Below are 16,359 nucleotides of genomic sequence, written 5' to 3'. Positions count from 1 at the left end.
GCAATCATTCTCCTCTCTCACACACCCTTTTCCTATTCTCTTTAAAATTAGATATTTAAACTATGCTCTGATATGATAGGCATTATTTTTTGAGGAGCTGAGAGGAATGCCCATCAAATGGTTCTTATGTGAACCCTATTTCAGAAGTGGAAAACCCTTTATTTTTGTAAAGGGAAAAGATCACGGGCAGGTTGCAGACTTATGCCTAGAATAATGCCTCTGAGCAACTGAAACAATACGGTTAGCAATAATGAAATAATGAACTGAGAACTAAGATGGTGTGGTGGTTTGCTTTGGTTACGGCAGTGTTTCTCAATCTTAGCAACTTTAAGATGTGTAGAATTAAACTCCCAAAATTCTGGGATGCTGGCTGGGGGAATTCTGGGAGATGTGGTCCACAGGTCTTAAAGTTGCTGAGGCTGAGAAACACTGGGTTAAGGTGATATATTATTAGTGGGCAGATGCAGGTTCAAGTCCACTCTCAGCCATGAAACTCAATGGGTGACTTTGCACCATCAGCCCAACCCACCTCACAGGGTTGTTGTTGTGGGAATAACATTGAAGGAGGGAATGTTATGTACATTGTCTTGAACTTTTGGAAGAAACCTAACATCTATTTGTTATGTAAATCTAACAAAAATTAATAAAATAAAATTTGGCCCTCATCCTAGCAATGAAAAAAGCACATAGCGAACTGACCAGTTTAAAGATTTTAGAAAACAGAAATAGATAGAAGTAGCTTCTGGCATTTAACATTTTAACTACAAAACAGGATGTTCAGAGCCAGTATTTTCTCTAGGTAGTAGCGACTGAATATTGTGTTCATTTAAATTAAACTAGTTCCTTGGATAATAACAAAATAATTAAAGGAGCCACCAAGGAAAAGGAGCCAATTTATTTGAATCATGTTCATAAAATCTACAACAAGAGCCTGAAGGTAAAAAAAAAAAATTGTTAGGAAGGGAGATTGACATTTTGTTTTTAAAAACACCTTGATGTTAATAGGTCTCACAGTGTGAAAATAATAGATATACAAGTTTGTCCCCACTTGTTCCTGATTTTTGTATCAGTATCTGTTTTAAAAGCATTTTATCCTCAAAAGTAAGCCTTTGTATTTTGACTATCCTTAAAATATAACAAAAAGCTTTCAAAGAAAAGGAAGGATCCAAGGGTGTCTATTTTATTTAAAGCCAAGATGGTGGCCACCACCATGCAATCAAAGCCACACCTCTTTTGATGTATGTTGTGATGCAAATATAGAAGGCGGGACTTTGATTGCATGGTGGTGGCTTCCGTCGTGACTTTTATGACCCTCCTCTATGGACATCCAGGGAATGATCAGTATAAAACCTGGCTGAAAATCTGCAAGCTTGGGTCTGCAAATGCCTTACTTAACTGTTGGAAGAAATCTATCCATCTTGAACTTTTGGAAGAAATCTAACATCTATTTGTTATGTAAATCTAACAATTTTTTTTTTGTTAGATTATTATTATTAGATTAGTTTTTATTGTGAACCGCCCAGAGTCACTGCTTGTGGGTGAGATGGGCAGTGATAAATTTGATAGATAAATAAATAACAGTGACAGACAATGCATTGATTGATTGACTGATTATGTGTCATCAAGTCAGTGTTGACTCTTAGTGACCCCATAGATAGATTTTCTCTGTGAGGATCTGTCTCTAACCTGGTCCTTCAGGTCTTCCAATGGAGCACCCATTGCCACTGTAACTGAGTCCATCCAGCTTGCTGCTGGTTGTCCTCTTCTCTCCTTCCACTCTCCCAGCATTTGAGCCTTCCCCAGAGAACTAGGTCTTTGCACAATGTATCCAAAGTAGGATAATTTGAGCCTGGATATTTGAGCCTTAATTAAGTTGCTCATTTATTTCCAATACCTTTGGAAATCCTTTTCCAAGCCTTTGGGATCCTTTTCTCTTCTTGGATTACTGGATCACAATAGCGGCCTGACAATTAATAGCTGGAACGTCTAGATCAGCTCTCCCCACGTTGGCTAGGCATTCTGAGCATCATATTCCCAGCACATCTGGAGAAAGCATCATATTACCAGCTGAGGAAGCTGTCGAGGTTCTGTGGGATGAGCAGAGCTCTTTCTCTGCCACAGTTATCACACAGGTTAGTCCTGCAAGAACAGGAGTACCCCAAAGGGATCTAAAAATTCAAGATAGCAGCACAAAAAAAACTGGCAGGGCTTTGATTGCATGGCTGGGGATGCCTTTTTAACTTTTTTGACCCCTCCGTATGGACACACAGTACATCTATGATATCTTGGTTTGAAGGCAGCCCACATCTGGAAAAATACTAATATTGTAAGGCTTTCAATCTTCAGCTTCACATATCTTTTTTAATTTTTTTTTAACCAGTTTTCTTTTGCAGAAACATTTCATGTTTCTAATCTGCTGATGGCTTTTCCAGATGAGTGACTTACTTGCTCTAAGTTAATAGAAATATCCTTTTCACCACTGCAGAATTTTTTTTTCCAGTTGTTGTGGGGGGTGGAAGTGATATCTGCATCTGTGTTATGCAAACGTTCAGCTGCAATAACTGACATGGACTCCTCTATACAATTCCATGGTTGGGGGGAAAACAAAGGACCAATCATTAGAAGTGCTGCTTGTTTTGCTCCCTTCATCAATATATAAATTTCCCTTACTGTTGTTGAATATTTGCTCAACACTTGTTCTAGGGTTACCACTTCTGGGCTGCAAAACTCGAAGTCATTACTAGGTGGTAGCAATAGGACAGTTGACAAATTCCCAACTTTTTGCTGCCATCTAGTGGTCTTTGGTGTTTTTGAAGTCCAGATATGGTAACTCTACATTACTGACTCTCAAACACCACCAGTTCTTTCCTCCTGATGAGGTGAAAGCTCACAAATGTCATTTCTGCTTTTGAAAGTGGTTGTGCTGGGCTGGCTATCTAGCTTTCTAGGATCTGGGCTTTCTTTCTGAATTTGTTGTTTCTTTAGGAACTAGATTTTTTTCCCCTGGTTCTCCTTCCCTTCATAACAGGATTTGTAAATCTTACATGGATTATACTTTGAAATGATCAGAATTATATTGTTTACCCATTCTTATTTACTCTTCCAAAATTTTTGTGCTCTCAGTCTTCAAGATGAAGTCAGGGAACGAGAGATGCAAATTACATAATCAACATCCACAATCTTAAAAGAGCTGCCGGTCTCTTTGAGAATCACTCATAGATTACTCATATGAACAATGCAGAAAGATGCAGAGCAAAAATGGATAAAGAGATCAAGTTGCATAAGATGGTGGAAAACTAGAAGACAGAGTACCAAAGACTCAGTTTAATACATTGGTTGCAAAAAATGTTTTGATTTACAAAAATACATTTCCAGACATCTTTCAATGCAGTCAAATATTTATGCAAAAAGACCATCTTCTGGTGGTCTGAGGAACACAATGGTTGGCTTCACACAATAGTGTCATTCATGTATACTCCTATTGCCAAAGGCACAAACACTTCTTGCTGTATTTGGTGAACTGTTAGCATATTTCATTACAAGTCCTTTCTTCTCCCTTCCCAAGTCCATTGGAAGTTACTATCTGTCTACATTTTCTGAAATGAGGGAAAAGAAAATGATTGCAGAGAAACTGCAAATAAAAAGAATGATTACAAAGAATAGGGCAGCTGATATGCAAATAATTTCTCATTTCTAAATAGCATTTTTTGATAAAATAGTGGGCACAAAGTAAGGATATGAATATGTAATATATTCTTTCCTTAGCAATCCTTGTGCAAGGCAAGGCCATCTTCTTTTTCCTTATTGAATTGAGATTTAAATCAAAGGAAAGCTATTATGACTATTATAGCCTTCCCTGGCTTGGCACTTTCCAGATGTATTGGATCACAACTCCTATAATTCCCAATCAAAATATTGGGTGAGAGCGGAGCCATAGAAGTCTAAGTGACCATGGCCTTCATTAAATACATAACCCCATTATTTTCTAGCTGGAGTGCCCTTCACGGTATTTTGGAAATCCTATTTGCAAAACAATGTCCTCTAACTCAGGTGTAGACCTCTTGCTTTGGAAGCAGAATATTCCTGGTTCAACCCCAGGTTATTTTTAAAAATTTCATTGGAAATGATGGGAAAGATCTTGGCAAGAGAACTGTTTTCAGAATGGGAAATAAAATCCTAGGGAGACACACAGATTTATGTGGAATCAAATTATTTCCTGCTTTCCTCTTGCTGGCCAAGTCAGTCCTTAGTATCTCTTTTTAAAAGGGATACTAAACAGAATTGGATATAACTTTCAGGAGTCTTCAGAGAATGTGATTCCCTTGTAACTGAATTACACAAAACTTGGCTATGTGGACCAATAGTTTCACCCAGTTCATATATTGCTCTATGTCCTAGCTGACTCAAGGGAACATATTACCTGAAACAGAGGAAGGATCTGTTATGGAGCCCACCCACCCCTGCCTCCCACTTACTCTTTTCTGCAGACCCCATCCCCAGCACTAAAATGGCAGCACTGACTCTACAGCTGGCCAACTGCCTGGCTGTCCCATAAGTGCCACACTAACAGGGGTCGTTATGGCCTCAAATCGGTGGCTGACTGGACAACAATGAAGCACCTGCTCCAGCTGGTGACTAGGGATGATCTTTGCTTCAGTTCACCATCTGTTCTCATTCACCAGTTGAATTTGTTCCTTCATTTTGCCTAATGATAGGGGTGGCATATCTTTTTGGCTTTCTGCTTTTTGGCTCAAAGTGATATGTGAATTAGGATCTTTGAAGACTGTTTTGATTTGATGAAAGTTCATGTAAATTGCCACTTTGAAGTAGCTTAATAAAGGGATTCCCCACTCCTACCCCCTTCTAAACAATGGGAGTGGAATGGCTGCATTGCTTTGCTGGATAAAATGGGCTTCTGAACATGCACAGAGCTTATTTCTAGCCATGAAGTGTCAAAAGAAGAATGTATCAGTACATGCCTCAGAGAAAAGAAGTGGTATGAAGCATGTCATCAAGGTGGATCCCGCATGTCTTACACAGTTTTAAGATGAATGACGTATTATGGCTTAATATCATTTGAGAACCAGCACACCATCAATTGTTTGGCAAACCATGGTTAAAAATCCTGGCTTAGTAAAATGGACATATCTACCATATATAAGGTTGTTCAACAGACTTCCTGCAAACTGTGGAAGGGAGATGGCATGAAAGAAAGTTAAAACAATGTCTCCAGTTAGGTTAATATTCTGTCTCTGACACACAATTAACAAACAAATAAAAAGGGTCTCCTGGACTGAATGATACCATCCAGATTTATTCTCTGCACAGGGCAGCCTCTAGGGAGCAGTAATAACCCACATCAGAAAACATCAGAAAGTTAGGCCTCACTGGGGTGGATGGGGAAAGAATCTCATCTTATGAGGGGCTTTAAAGAGGTTTCTCATCTGCAAAAGGAAAGTTACCTGAAGCTTCCACCTTCTCATAAACAATCAACTTTCTTTCCTGAAAACACCCAGTGAATGTCCAGATTTTTCTCCTTCATTGCTTAAAGCAGTCCAAGCAAGTGAAGTTATCCTGCACTCACACCCCATGGCTAGATCTAGTACAAAGAATGAAAAAAAGACAGGCACCGTGGTGGGGTCTCAGATCTATCATTCTGGTATCCTTTGTACTGAAAGTCCAGGAAGAGGAATTAAATGATGGTCCTCATTATCCAAGCACATATTTGCCCCAAAGATCATTCTTGTCAGCACATGAGTCACCATTTGACTTTAGCTCTGGGGCTGCCATTCTCAGATGTCTGACATCTTAACCCCCACCCCCCAGACAAACACATCACCCTATGGTGTGCTTTCCAGCATGCTAAATACTCTTGCTGACGAAACATACTTAAATTGTTTGAAAAGCTCAAGCTCAGAGCCAGGCAGTTTCAACATCCTTCTATACCAAAGAATCCTGCTTTCCAAACCTTTACATTCATATGAATGTTCATATTCAGTACTGTATGAGACTCTGCTTCTTTATCCTTAAAGAGCTTTAAGAGAGTGTTTGGCTGAATAAAGCTTATCTTTGTTGTTGTTATTTCAATGGTGAGCAAAGATGCAACTTCAGAACAGCGCTGTTTGGGAGAGAACCCTTTCTGCTGCCTGTAGTAAGTCACAACACTGAGCTGATCATAGCTGATCTCAAAAGGATGGGAAACCTCAAGGCTATCCAAGGGCTACCTGGTGCTCTTTCTTGGATCACAGTTGCTGATGTGATAATAAATTGGTTAATCTTTCAGATGCCACAATAACTCTTTGTTATTTTATAGCCAGGTATTTTCAGTTCGATTGACCTGAATAGGATTCAAGCAGCTTCACTAAGTGCAGGATTGAAACCTCGTAGTTTCATTTTGCAAACTTGATAGATACTATTTTCTTTTTCTTTAAAATGGATCTATCTATTGAAGATAACCTACCAATCTTAAATTAAAGGTTTCTCCCTATATGCCTTTTACGCAATTAGCTTTAGTTTAGAGCCAGCCAAATCCTTTCACTGCAGATTTATTCTTGAATATTAAAATATTTCTTTAAATGCCATGAACCTAACACCGTTGCTGGGCAGGCTTCAGGTTTTATAGACTGAATCCCATAAAAGGTCATTAAAGTTACAGGCTGTGCTTTACTTCCACATGTCACACAAAAGGTGTCTTAGGGCTAATTTAATGACACGTGAAATTGGTAAACACAGGGCAAGATGGTGGCTGCCTGCGAGAACAAGAAAGCTCTAAATTCTTCTGTAGTGATGGCAACTGCCTTCCTCTTGCCTTAGCAACATTCTGGCCTGAGAGGCTGCATCAGACAACATGGACCAAGGAACCAACCCGAACGTCAAGCCAGCTCACTAATAAATCAGATAATGGTCATATCATTAACACGTGTTCTCTTATTTAACTTCACATAGAATTTTCTTCCTTACTTTTCACAGCATCACTGGAAGAGCTTAGCAACCTCAGTATTACCCCTGGCTGCTGAAGTAGACCTTGATTTACATAGCATTATTCTGTATGTATGTATGTATGTATTCTTTTATCTTTTTTCTATTTCTTAATTTTATATATATATATATATATATATATATATATATATATATATATAAAAGCAGAACAGTGCTATTATATATATAATTTTTATTAGAGATTTTAACATAGGTAAAAGGTAAACATGAAAATTTATAAAGAAAAATTAAGAAATAGAAAAAAGATAAAAGATAAAGTGCAGGAAGTACAGACAGAAAAAGAAAAAGAAATATAAAGAAGCGACTTCCAATCTTCTTTACAACAGTTACAAACTTGTTATCTCTCCTCCATCTTTAAGATTACATTACATGGTCCCCTTCTTCCCATATTCAACTCTTTTTAATTAGCAAATCCATAAATCACCAATTTTTTTCCATTTTCAGCAAAATGTCCAGCAGAGGCTTCCAGTCTTTTATGAAAGTGCTTATTGTTTTATCCTTGATCAAACAACGGTACATCATTTTATAAAAGTTCTCTCTTAAATTATAACACCATGTGACTTTCAGTCCTTTTAGCCACATTCTCTCCACACTTTGAGAACCATAGTGCTAAGGATTGCTAGTAAGAAAGGGCTTACAAAGAATTGTACTCTATCATAAAATGACTTGCATTTGGGCAAGGTTTCCTGACATTGTTTTTGGAGATGTCTTAGTAAACTATCACTGGCATCCAATAAGATACACCTAGGAGATCCTTAGAATCAGAATAAAGTCACATCAGATTCAGCTGATTGCTTGACATAGTTGCCAGCCAGGTGCTGTTTCCTAGCCAATGCAAGCAGCTCTCTTCTGCTATAATGTTGAGGAATTGGCATCTAGGGCCAAAATGGCTCTGAAATTGAATGGACATAGAATAGGGAATAGCTGCTGACAAATGTGTCCTCCTAGAACTTGCCAATTTCCCCCTTTTTTAACCATCTCATGGTCAGTCAATATCCTATAGCAGAAGATTTTTTTTTCAGTGTGCAGGATCTCCTTCTTGTTGCCAATTAAATTTCATAGAGTGACTCTAATAGCGGATTCATTTTCTGCTTGGCTCATCACTGGTAAGCTCACCACATCCTGAGTGCCGGAACATTTGATGTCATCCTTCTCCCAATCTCAGTATATTGTAAATGCACCTCAAAATGTCTTTTTCTAGCTTCGATTCACAACTGTTTTCCAACCCAAGCTGTCTTAAGCCCTTTTGTGCAGATGGTCTCCAGTGCTTTGTCCCCTTCTAGTAGCAGATGCCCTTTCTAAAATGTCATGCTCAGAACTGGAAGCAACATTCTAGGTATGGTCTGAGCAACTTAGAACAGAGAGGATTTCTCTTGATTTTGATTCTGCTGTAGTCTAGGACTGCATTTATTATTTTTGCAGCAGCATCACACGGTTGAGTCATGTTTCACTTGGAATCCATCAAAAGTGTACTCTACACTGTGAGCGGCCCTCTATCTTCGTGTCATCTGCAATTTTGATAATCACATTTTCTAACCTCTCATCCAATATGTTGGACAGCATTCTAAGCCTAGAATGGAGTATAACATGGAACACTTGCTTCTCACTTGAGGCAGAGCCATACATTTCTTTGTTATGTGATTGTTCAATCAGCTCTTTTTCCATCTAATGGTAGCACTATCCAACCCACATTTTGCCAACTTCCTTAGTAGAATCTCATTAGAGAGTTTGTTGAATGCTTCATTGAAGCCAGGAGATTTGATCTATCTCTGTGGCCACCATATATTCTCTCCACAACCACTGGATGCTTTCCCTCCATTGCCTTTCCAAAGTTCCATTCATTTTTCATGCTAATTATAATTAAAATTAATCTTAACCAATTAATATTACATCCCCCAGGTGTTTAATTCTTTTCCCCTTCTGTCACATAAAAAATTACAATCTGTCATGGGGGGCTCTGCAGGGGGTCACACATAAGAAACTTTGATCACACGATTGTGGCCACTGCCTTGTCCCTTTTTAACCACATCCTGCAGTACCCCCTAATCTGGAAGCAACCTCTTGAGTTGCTGGACAATGTGTGCCACTTTTGCTCCTTGGTTGTATCGGGATCAAGCAAAATGGACTTGGTGGCCTGAAAAATTTCAAGTTCCATAGAGAAATTCCTCTGGGTAGCAGTTAAACAACACCAACATTGTAGACAGATTTTTAATGAAATGGTTCCTTCTACAACTTGTAGGCTAAAGAAGAACCAGGGATTTAATTGCAACACAGCTCCTTTTGCAGGGAAAATAGAAAGAGTGCCACTCAACCTTTGCTTGCTTGCCTTTGGTGAGTTGTAATTGTAGGTTGACCTGCTGACTTACATGATATACCTGAGAAAAATAAGAGGAGTTACATATATCAAAATATGCCTTTATCCTTTATGTGCTGCTCAGTGTGAGATGGCAGCAGAATCATTATTCTGTGTCAGCCTTTGTTGACAATCCTGTTTGGAGTTCAGGTAATGGAAAACTATCACACTGATTTGCTTCAGTTTAACCTAATCTTCCTGTCACACTACAGAGCTTTTCCATTATGCAGAGCTTATCTATAGTGATAGGTAAACGATTTGATGAATTCTGACGCAATCTTTAAAATAGCATTCTTTTAGAACTGACAATAGCAGGGGTGGGGAGGGGGAGTGGAAATGGCATCTGTCAAATGTCTATGGTAATTTCATCTTGCAAAAGTAGCATGTGTGTGTGTGCATGTGTACACATCACTAGTTGCAGGAGAAGCTATTTTTCGGCTTCAGTAATAAAAATTTGGTGGGTTTAACATTTCCTGTTTTTCAGCCTCTTAGAAGCATTTTTTTTCCACTGAATTCTGGACTAGACACCTTTGGCCTAATCCAGCAGGATTCTTCTTAACTTGCCTCCTTTCCACCACCTTAGGTAGGTGTCAGCCCATTGAGGTCGACCCGATCAGGAAGATCAGATCAGCAAGGCTGGCTGGGGAATTCTGGGAGTTGAAGTCCACACATCTTCAAGTTGCCAAGGTTGAGAAACACTGGGCTATAGTAACAGAATTTTGCAAGTCTGCTAATGCTTTTCCTCCCCTACCTCTTACACCCCAGTGAGTCAGGGAGGAATCATCTTGAGTCTCTTCTTAATTCTATCTCTCTTCCCAGGACTTAAGGAATACTTCTGTCCTCTTTGTTTACCTACGGATTTCTGAATAATTGCTTCAAGGACATCTCCCTGGCTCTCCACAGACAGCTTGCATAGCCAGTTGACATCGGATTCTCCCAAGCACTGAGATCCTTGAGGCCAAACATGCAGATGAAAATGCCCTTCCAAGTGATGGCAGGGCACAATCCAAAGGGAAGTTTTTGTGCAGAGGCTTCACTGAAATGAACTAGAATGGGGTGCTTCCATTCATCCTGAGTTAAAGAGAACCTATAATTGGTGTGGCTGAAGGGTTCCTTTCAGGATCAGGAGCCCTGATTTTATAGAGCACTAGAACTGGCTTTTAAAATTTAATGTCTATACTACTGTATTTTCATAGAAATGTCCTACAGAAATATAAACTGTGATTTAAAATATTAAAATAACAAATTAGTTTAAAGTCATTGACAATGAAAAGGCCATTTTTAAAATGTCTTTAAAACCTGTTTTGAAAGTCAACAAAGAAATCTGTTTCTTTGGTTCAACAGTTTGAAAAATCTGGGGTAGCTTTAGAGCAGGCTCATCAGCAAGTAAATCCACGGCATTTGGAAACAAACTTTCTTAATGTCTTCAGAGACTGACAGAATCATATAGAAGGTGGTTTCTTTTAGGTAACCAAGATTCAAACCATATTTTAGAGGTAAAAACAAGCATTTGTATGTCACTGGAAATGAACTGGCAGCTAGTATAACACTTTTATCACAGGGAAAATGCCTTCTGTGTGCATTTAGCCCAACATGGCTGCAATTGTTCTTCAGTCCTTCACTGTTTAGATAGGATGTTAGAGGTGAACAGAGTCAGGCCACAGCACATGTTCTTGGGACCCATCTATCTTTATAATAATGGAATGCTTGAAGAGAATTCTAGTTACTAAGGAATTAGAATGTTAACAAAATGTTACTGCTTTTCTGGCTGTGAGTTTGGGAAGAAATGATAGATATTGACATTGGCAGATAAGAGAGTTTTTTTGAGGGTTCAGAATTGTTAGGTCCTGATCTGAAATTAAAAACTGCCAGTAGAAGTGAGCAATATGTTTTAAAATCTATTTTTGCTGAACCATCATCACACAATTTTTATTTGCTGCATTTCAAAATATTTAAGTAAACCTTAAATTTGCTGTTTGTTTAATGTTGGTCTGTTGATTTTCACTTATTGAGGAACTGACTCAACCTATTTTCCAACGGGGTATGTTTGCCATGTTGTAAATAAATTACAGGGATTAAAGAATTCTATTAGTGAAAAGAATTAAGAACCACGTAATAGCAATGGCAAGGACCAAAGTAATTGGTCCTTTACTAACTTTCTCACTGGATGGGTACGAGTCCATGACATTATAACCCCACAAAATTGGAAATCAGAAATGCTCAGCACCCTGTACTGGAGACAGAAGAAAGTTTTTGCAGGAGAAAGAATGGAGCAATAAAAAGAAAAGGAAAAAAAGAAGGAAAAGGAAGAGTTATAAAGCAAAGCAGATAGTGTTAAACCAACTCATTCTCTTCTCTGACTGACAGATATATGTCAACAGATCAGACAGTGCTTCAGAAATGATTTAGAGTTTCAAGTGTAAGTGTAGGTGGATCAGAGCTGAAGAGTTTTAAAGTAACCTGCATGAGACCATCTCATGTATGTCAGACCCACAGGGCAGGAAATGATTAATTTCTCAAGAGTAATTTTCTGTAAAATGGAATGGTGATATCTTTTTAAACCTGAAAATGTCAAGCTTGTACAAAGAATGTTCTTGGGAGCTGCATTTGATCATTTGTTAACTATTGTGCTATAAAATGTAGAAAATCCATGTGTAATGCTGCAAGTCTCTAATCTGGTTTAAAAGGTCAGTAGCAGCCTAAAAGGACTTGACATTTTCCCTTTAAAAATCTGACTTCTGGACTCTGAGCTAACAGCATTTTGAGCCTGATTGACCTAAAGGATAAATGCAAAAAGCTGAACTATTTAGAAAGCAGGGGATCTTCTAATTTATAAGATAGCATTCACAGGGCTTTTGCCATTATGAACTCAATTGACTGAAAAAATGATTTCCTTGGTTATTCCACCAACTTTCTGCGCTTTTATAAATTTTACACAGGAGGGGGTCAGTGACTGAAGCTCAAGAGGTGTAACACCATGCTAGGAAACTGGAAACATCAAGCATAAAGCTAAACAAACTAGTCTGTATGGTATGCTTCTGGCAATGCTGCCTTATTTTAGTTACTTAAGGCTACAGCCCAGTGCACTCATTCTAAGGAAATGAGTCCTACAAAGTGGACTGAAACAAAATGTGTAGCGATATGTTGTCACCTTCCAGCAGTTTGTTAGGGAGAGTGCCATTTTGGTCGTAGTGTCCCAGTTATGGAATGCCCTTCTTGGCATTCCATATTTGCTTTGTATGGCACCAGCTCTTTTAGTTATTGGTCACTGTTGATCCCTAATATCTAATATTTATGGTTTTAAGGTTCTAAAACTCTTTCCACATACAAACTCAATTATATCAATTATATAAAATATAGGTTGGGTGATTTTTATTGCTATTCCCATATTGACTTAGGTTGTTTAATAAGTACAGTAGGAATACAATTTTCTCCAATTAGATATGCTCCAGCATCACTTGTGACTTCTGAAAATTATAGTCCAGCACCTTTGGCAGATACCAAGCTGGAGAAGGCTCATCTAAACTATTCTTAATGTTACATCGCCCCAAGGAAAAGAGTGGATTAAAGGTTACAGTACAGGTTTATGTCAGATGTATAAGGTAATCTATTGCCATTATCTTGGACTACAAATCACCTGAACATAGGAAAATCAAACACATATAGAAGAGGTCAGTTGTAGCACTAAGCCATGCCTGAGACTTCAGTGAAAGTCATAAAATGGACAATGTAGTCAAAATATTAGATAAGACGGAGTTTGACAGAGGCACATAAAATTATGATATGCCAAATTATGGGAGATAACACCATTTAAGAAATGCTGGTCTATAGCTCCTAGATGTTAGGTGATTTATGTTGATGTTCTACCTACTGCATTCTTTACTACTACAGTTTCTTTTCTCAAGTTGCTATTTTCCCATCTCATCCCCATCTTGGAGATGGGCAGGAAAAATAAAGCACAAAACCTTGAGCTGACTTAGAAATGTGAAATTATGCAAGCTGTTTTCTCTTCCCAAATAAAAATGAATAGCAGAAAGCATGCTTTAAAAAAAAAAGCGCATGTTAAACTTTTAAGAGCTAACGGCTGGAATATGGCACAGTGAGAGGGCATTTAGATGAGCGTTCCTCAGACATAATGACTACATCTACATCAGTCACTTGGCATTGGAGAAATAGTCATTTTAACAGAGCATTATCACAGGATCAATGTCTGTCAGCTCTCCTTCAATGTTTATTTTTGATAAATGTCTCTGCTCTAGCACAGCATTTATCTAGCAGTTAGGGGCTATTATAGTGTGACAAGCTCCTATTCCATTGTCATAGTGTCAGGTTCTTGAAAAAGATAATAGGCAGATTTTCTTTCTTTCTTTCTTTTAGAATGTTAAAGGGAAAAATGACATGGTTGTCCCTTAATTTTAATAAATGATGATAGAGGTAATTATAAGATTTCTCCTCTCTCTCAACCTCAAATGTAATGTTCGTCAACATTACTGGTTGATTGCCTAATTTTTATTAGCTATATTTAGCATGAAATCCTAAACCCATTCTCAGGATGTAAATTTAATTGTACTCACTGGGACTTATTGCTGATATGCGTAGGATTGTACTATTATATATTGTTTATCTGCCAAAACATGGAAGGTGGTTTATACAGCAGTTCAAAAATAATAGATTGCAATCCAAAAATAGCATCTAAAAGGAATAAGGAAAAAAAGTAGATTCAGAAACCAGCTCTTCTATATTTATTTCAAAAGTGAAATAGATATGTCAGTACTTTGAGAAAGAAGAATGCTTGTTTTAAGTTAAATTTGAGTAGAAACAGTGATGTCACCAGTTGACAGGCCAACAGAATTGCTTTTCTTTTGTTCTGATATGTGACTGAGGTGACAATGAGGCTATCAAGTTTTATTATTGTTTGTGATATATTAGCATTAAGCAAATTTGAGAATAAGGATCAAGCCTATAATTTTTCCCAAAAACTCAGAAGATGCCTACTAGCACCTTTTCTGACATGCCTTTTAATAAAATTTGTTAGTTGGAAAATGTACTACCAGACTCCTTCTGATTCCTTTCCTCTGATGGTAATTCCTATATCACTCTATCAGTTTAAATACAAATGCTTGCAAGATGATTTAAATTAAGCATTGCTTTTCAGATGGTTATGGGTAACTTTCTATGTTCAATAGATTTTATTCTATACATAGGATTGCAATCTGTCTGATCCTATTAAATTAGGTATTATGATATGTACCATTGGTATGTATCTGTGCATTTTCCACTGTAACTTGAAGAATACCTGCTCTTCAAATTTACCATTATCCCATTGGATAAAATACATACATGCACATACTACTTATTTTAGGATGCAATGCTTACAGAAGTGGTGTACACAAATACTTATTTAATGTAAAATTAAAGCAAATGTTTATATAATGGGTATTTTAAAAAAAGAATCTATAATGAAATGGGATGCAACACAGTGACCCCATGTAAAATTGACATGGAAAAGAAATACATTTTGCATAGTGATTGATGTGCCATCAAGTCATTTTTGACTCCTAGTGACCACACAGATAGATTTTCTCCATGATGATCTATCCCTAACCTGGTCTTTCAGGTCTTCCAATGGTGCATCCACTGCAACTATAACTGAGTCCATCCACTTTGCTACTGGTTGTCCTCTTCTTCTCTTTCCTTCCACCTTTCCCAGCATTAGAACCTTCTCCAGAGAGCTAGGTCTTCACATAATGTGTCCAGAGTAAGATAATTTGACTCTGGGCATTTGTGCCTTGAGTAAGAACTCTGGGTTAATTTGTTTGATGATCCATTTGTTTGCTTTCTTGACCATCGATGCTCATTTTGACTACTGATTTTTTTTCAGAGCACGTTTAATCTAAATTGGAGAACCACCTCTCCCCCATCACTCAGGGTGTCTGCAGGGTGTTGTCAAAAAAGTCAAGAAGGTGGCTGCAGTGATGCAACACACATGAAGAACAAGCTGATCACACTTTTGGACACCCCTGCCCATCACCAAACTGCTACCATTTCTGCATAGGGAAGTAGGTTAAGATGTCCCTTTTTCTCTTGTTCTATTGTGACTTTATTTCTCTCTCTCTCCTCTAACTCTGGGACCTGGAGATTTGGCCAGAGTGCCTGTGATACCAGAAACTTCTGAGAAAACATTTCCTCTTATTCCAATTACCAGAGAAGAAAGAGGTAAAATAGAAAGAGAAAAAATTGAAAGGAGGGAATTACTTAGACAGCTTCAAGCATCATTGAACAGACTTTAATCTTCTTAATATGTGGAAATCTCAGCTATTTTTCCAAGCAAGGGCTTCTGAAACCTTGCTGGGGAAATATGTGGGGGCTTGTTTGACTTACCTCTGGCCAATGTTATAAATGAGCAATGCTGAGTTCTGTCTCAAACACTTGATCCCATTAAACTCTGCAACACTGACCACTTGATGCAAAATGTGGATGAGGATGCTGCTCGTCATGACCTGCCCCAACTACCCTACATGAAATCACTAGTATAAAATAGAGAGGACATGGATTACTGGCAAACTCGTGCAGGACACAGGGATATATTTCTTCATTCTTCTGTTAGGAAAACAGCCACCTGGTTTGGTTTGCCACATAACATCATCATGTAACATATTTGATTTGCTGTATGCAATTATGAGATCATAGATTTTACTACCTCAACCCTTGATTGGATGGAAACACGTCTAAAAGAAACTTTTTCACGAAAGGTTGAAGACTGGGAAAACAATGGTTGTAAACCAATGCAAAGAGAATGAAAAAGGAGTGACAATTGCTTTTTCATACTTGGACAATTCTAACTCCTAAAGCATCACTATTCACATTGAAAATAAAACTAGACATAAATTCAGCACAGCACTAATTTTATGTTTTGCAATGAAACAGCTGCCAAATTAGTTCTATTGGAAATGACCTGTGTCAAAGCTGTAAATGTTCTCAATGCCCTGCTGTGGCAACCACAAATA

At 38.0% G+C, this 16,359-nt stretch overlaps 1 long non-coding RNA gene across 1 annotated transcript; it reads right to left on the bottom strand.

The window, feature by feature from the left end:
• Positions 1 to 3,055: 3,055 nt before the first annotated feature.
• LOC134495012 (uncharacterized) lies at positions 3,056 to 14,253 on the bottom strand. Its single transcript, XR_010067741.1, has 2 exons — positions 13,927 to 14,253; positions 3,056 to 3,596 (listed from the first exon to the last, which is right to left on the bottom strand). It is a non-coding gene; the product is annotated as an uncharacterized LOC134495012 (long non-coding RNA).
• Positions 14,254 to 16,359: the final 2,106 nt, after the last annotated feature.

Source organism: Candoia aspera, chromosome 3 (genome assembly GCF_035149785.1).
Source record: "Candoia aspera isolate rCanAsp1 chromosome 3, rCanAsp1.hap2, whole genome shotgun sequence".
Lineage (NCBI taxonomy): Eukaryota > Metazoa > Chordata > Lepidosauria > Squamata > Boidae > Candoia > Candoia aspera.
This window is presented reverse-complemented; position numbering and strand designations above follow the sequence as displayed.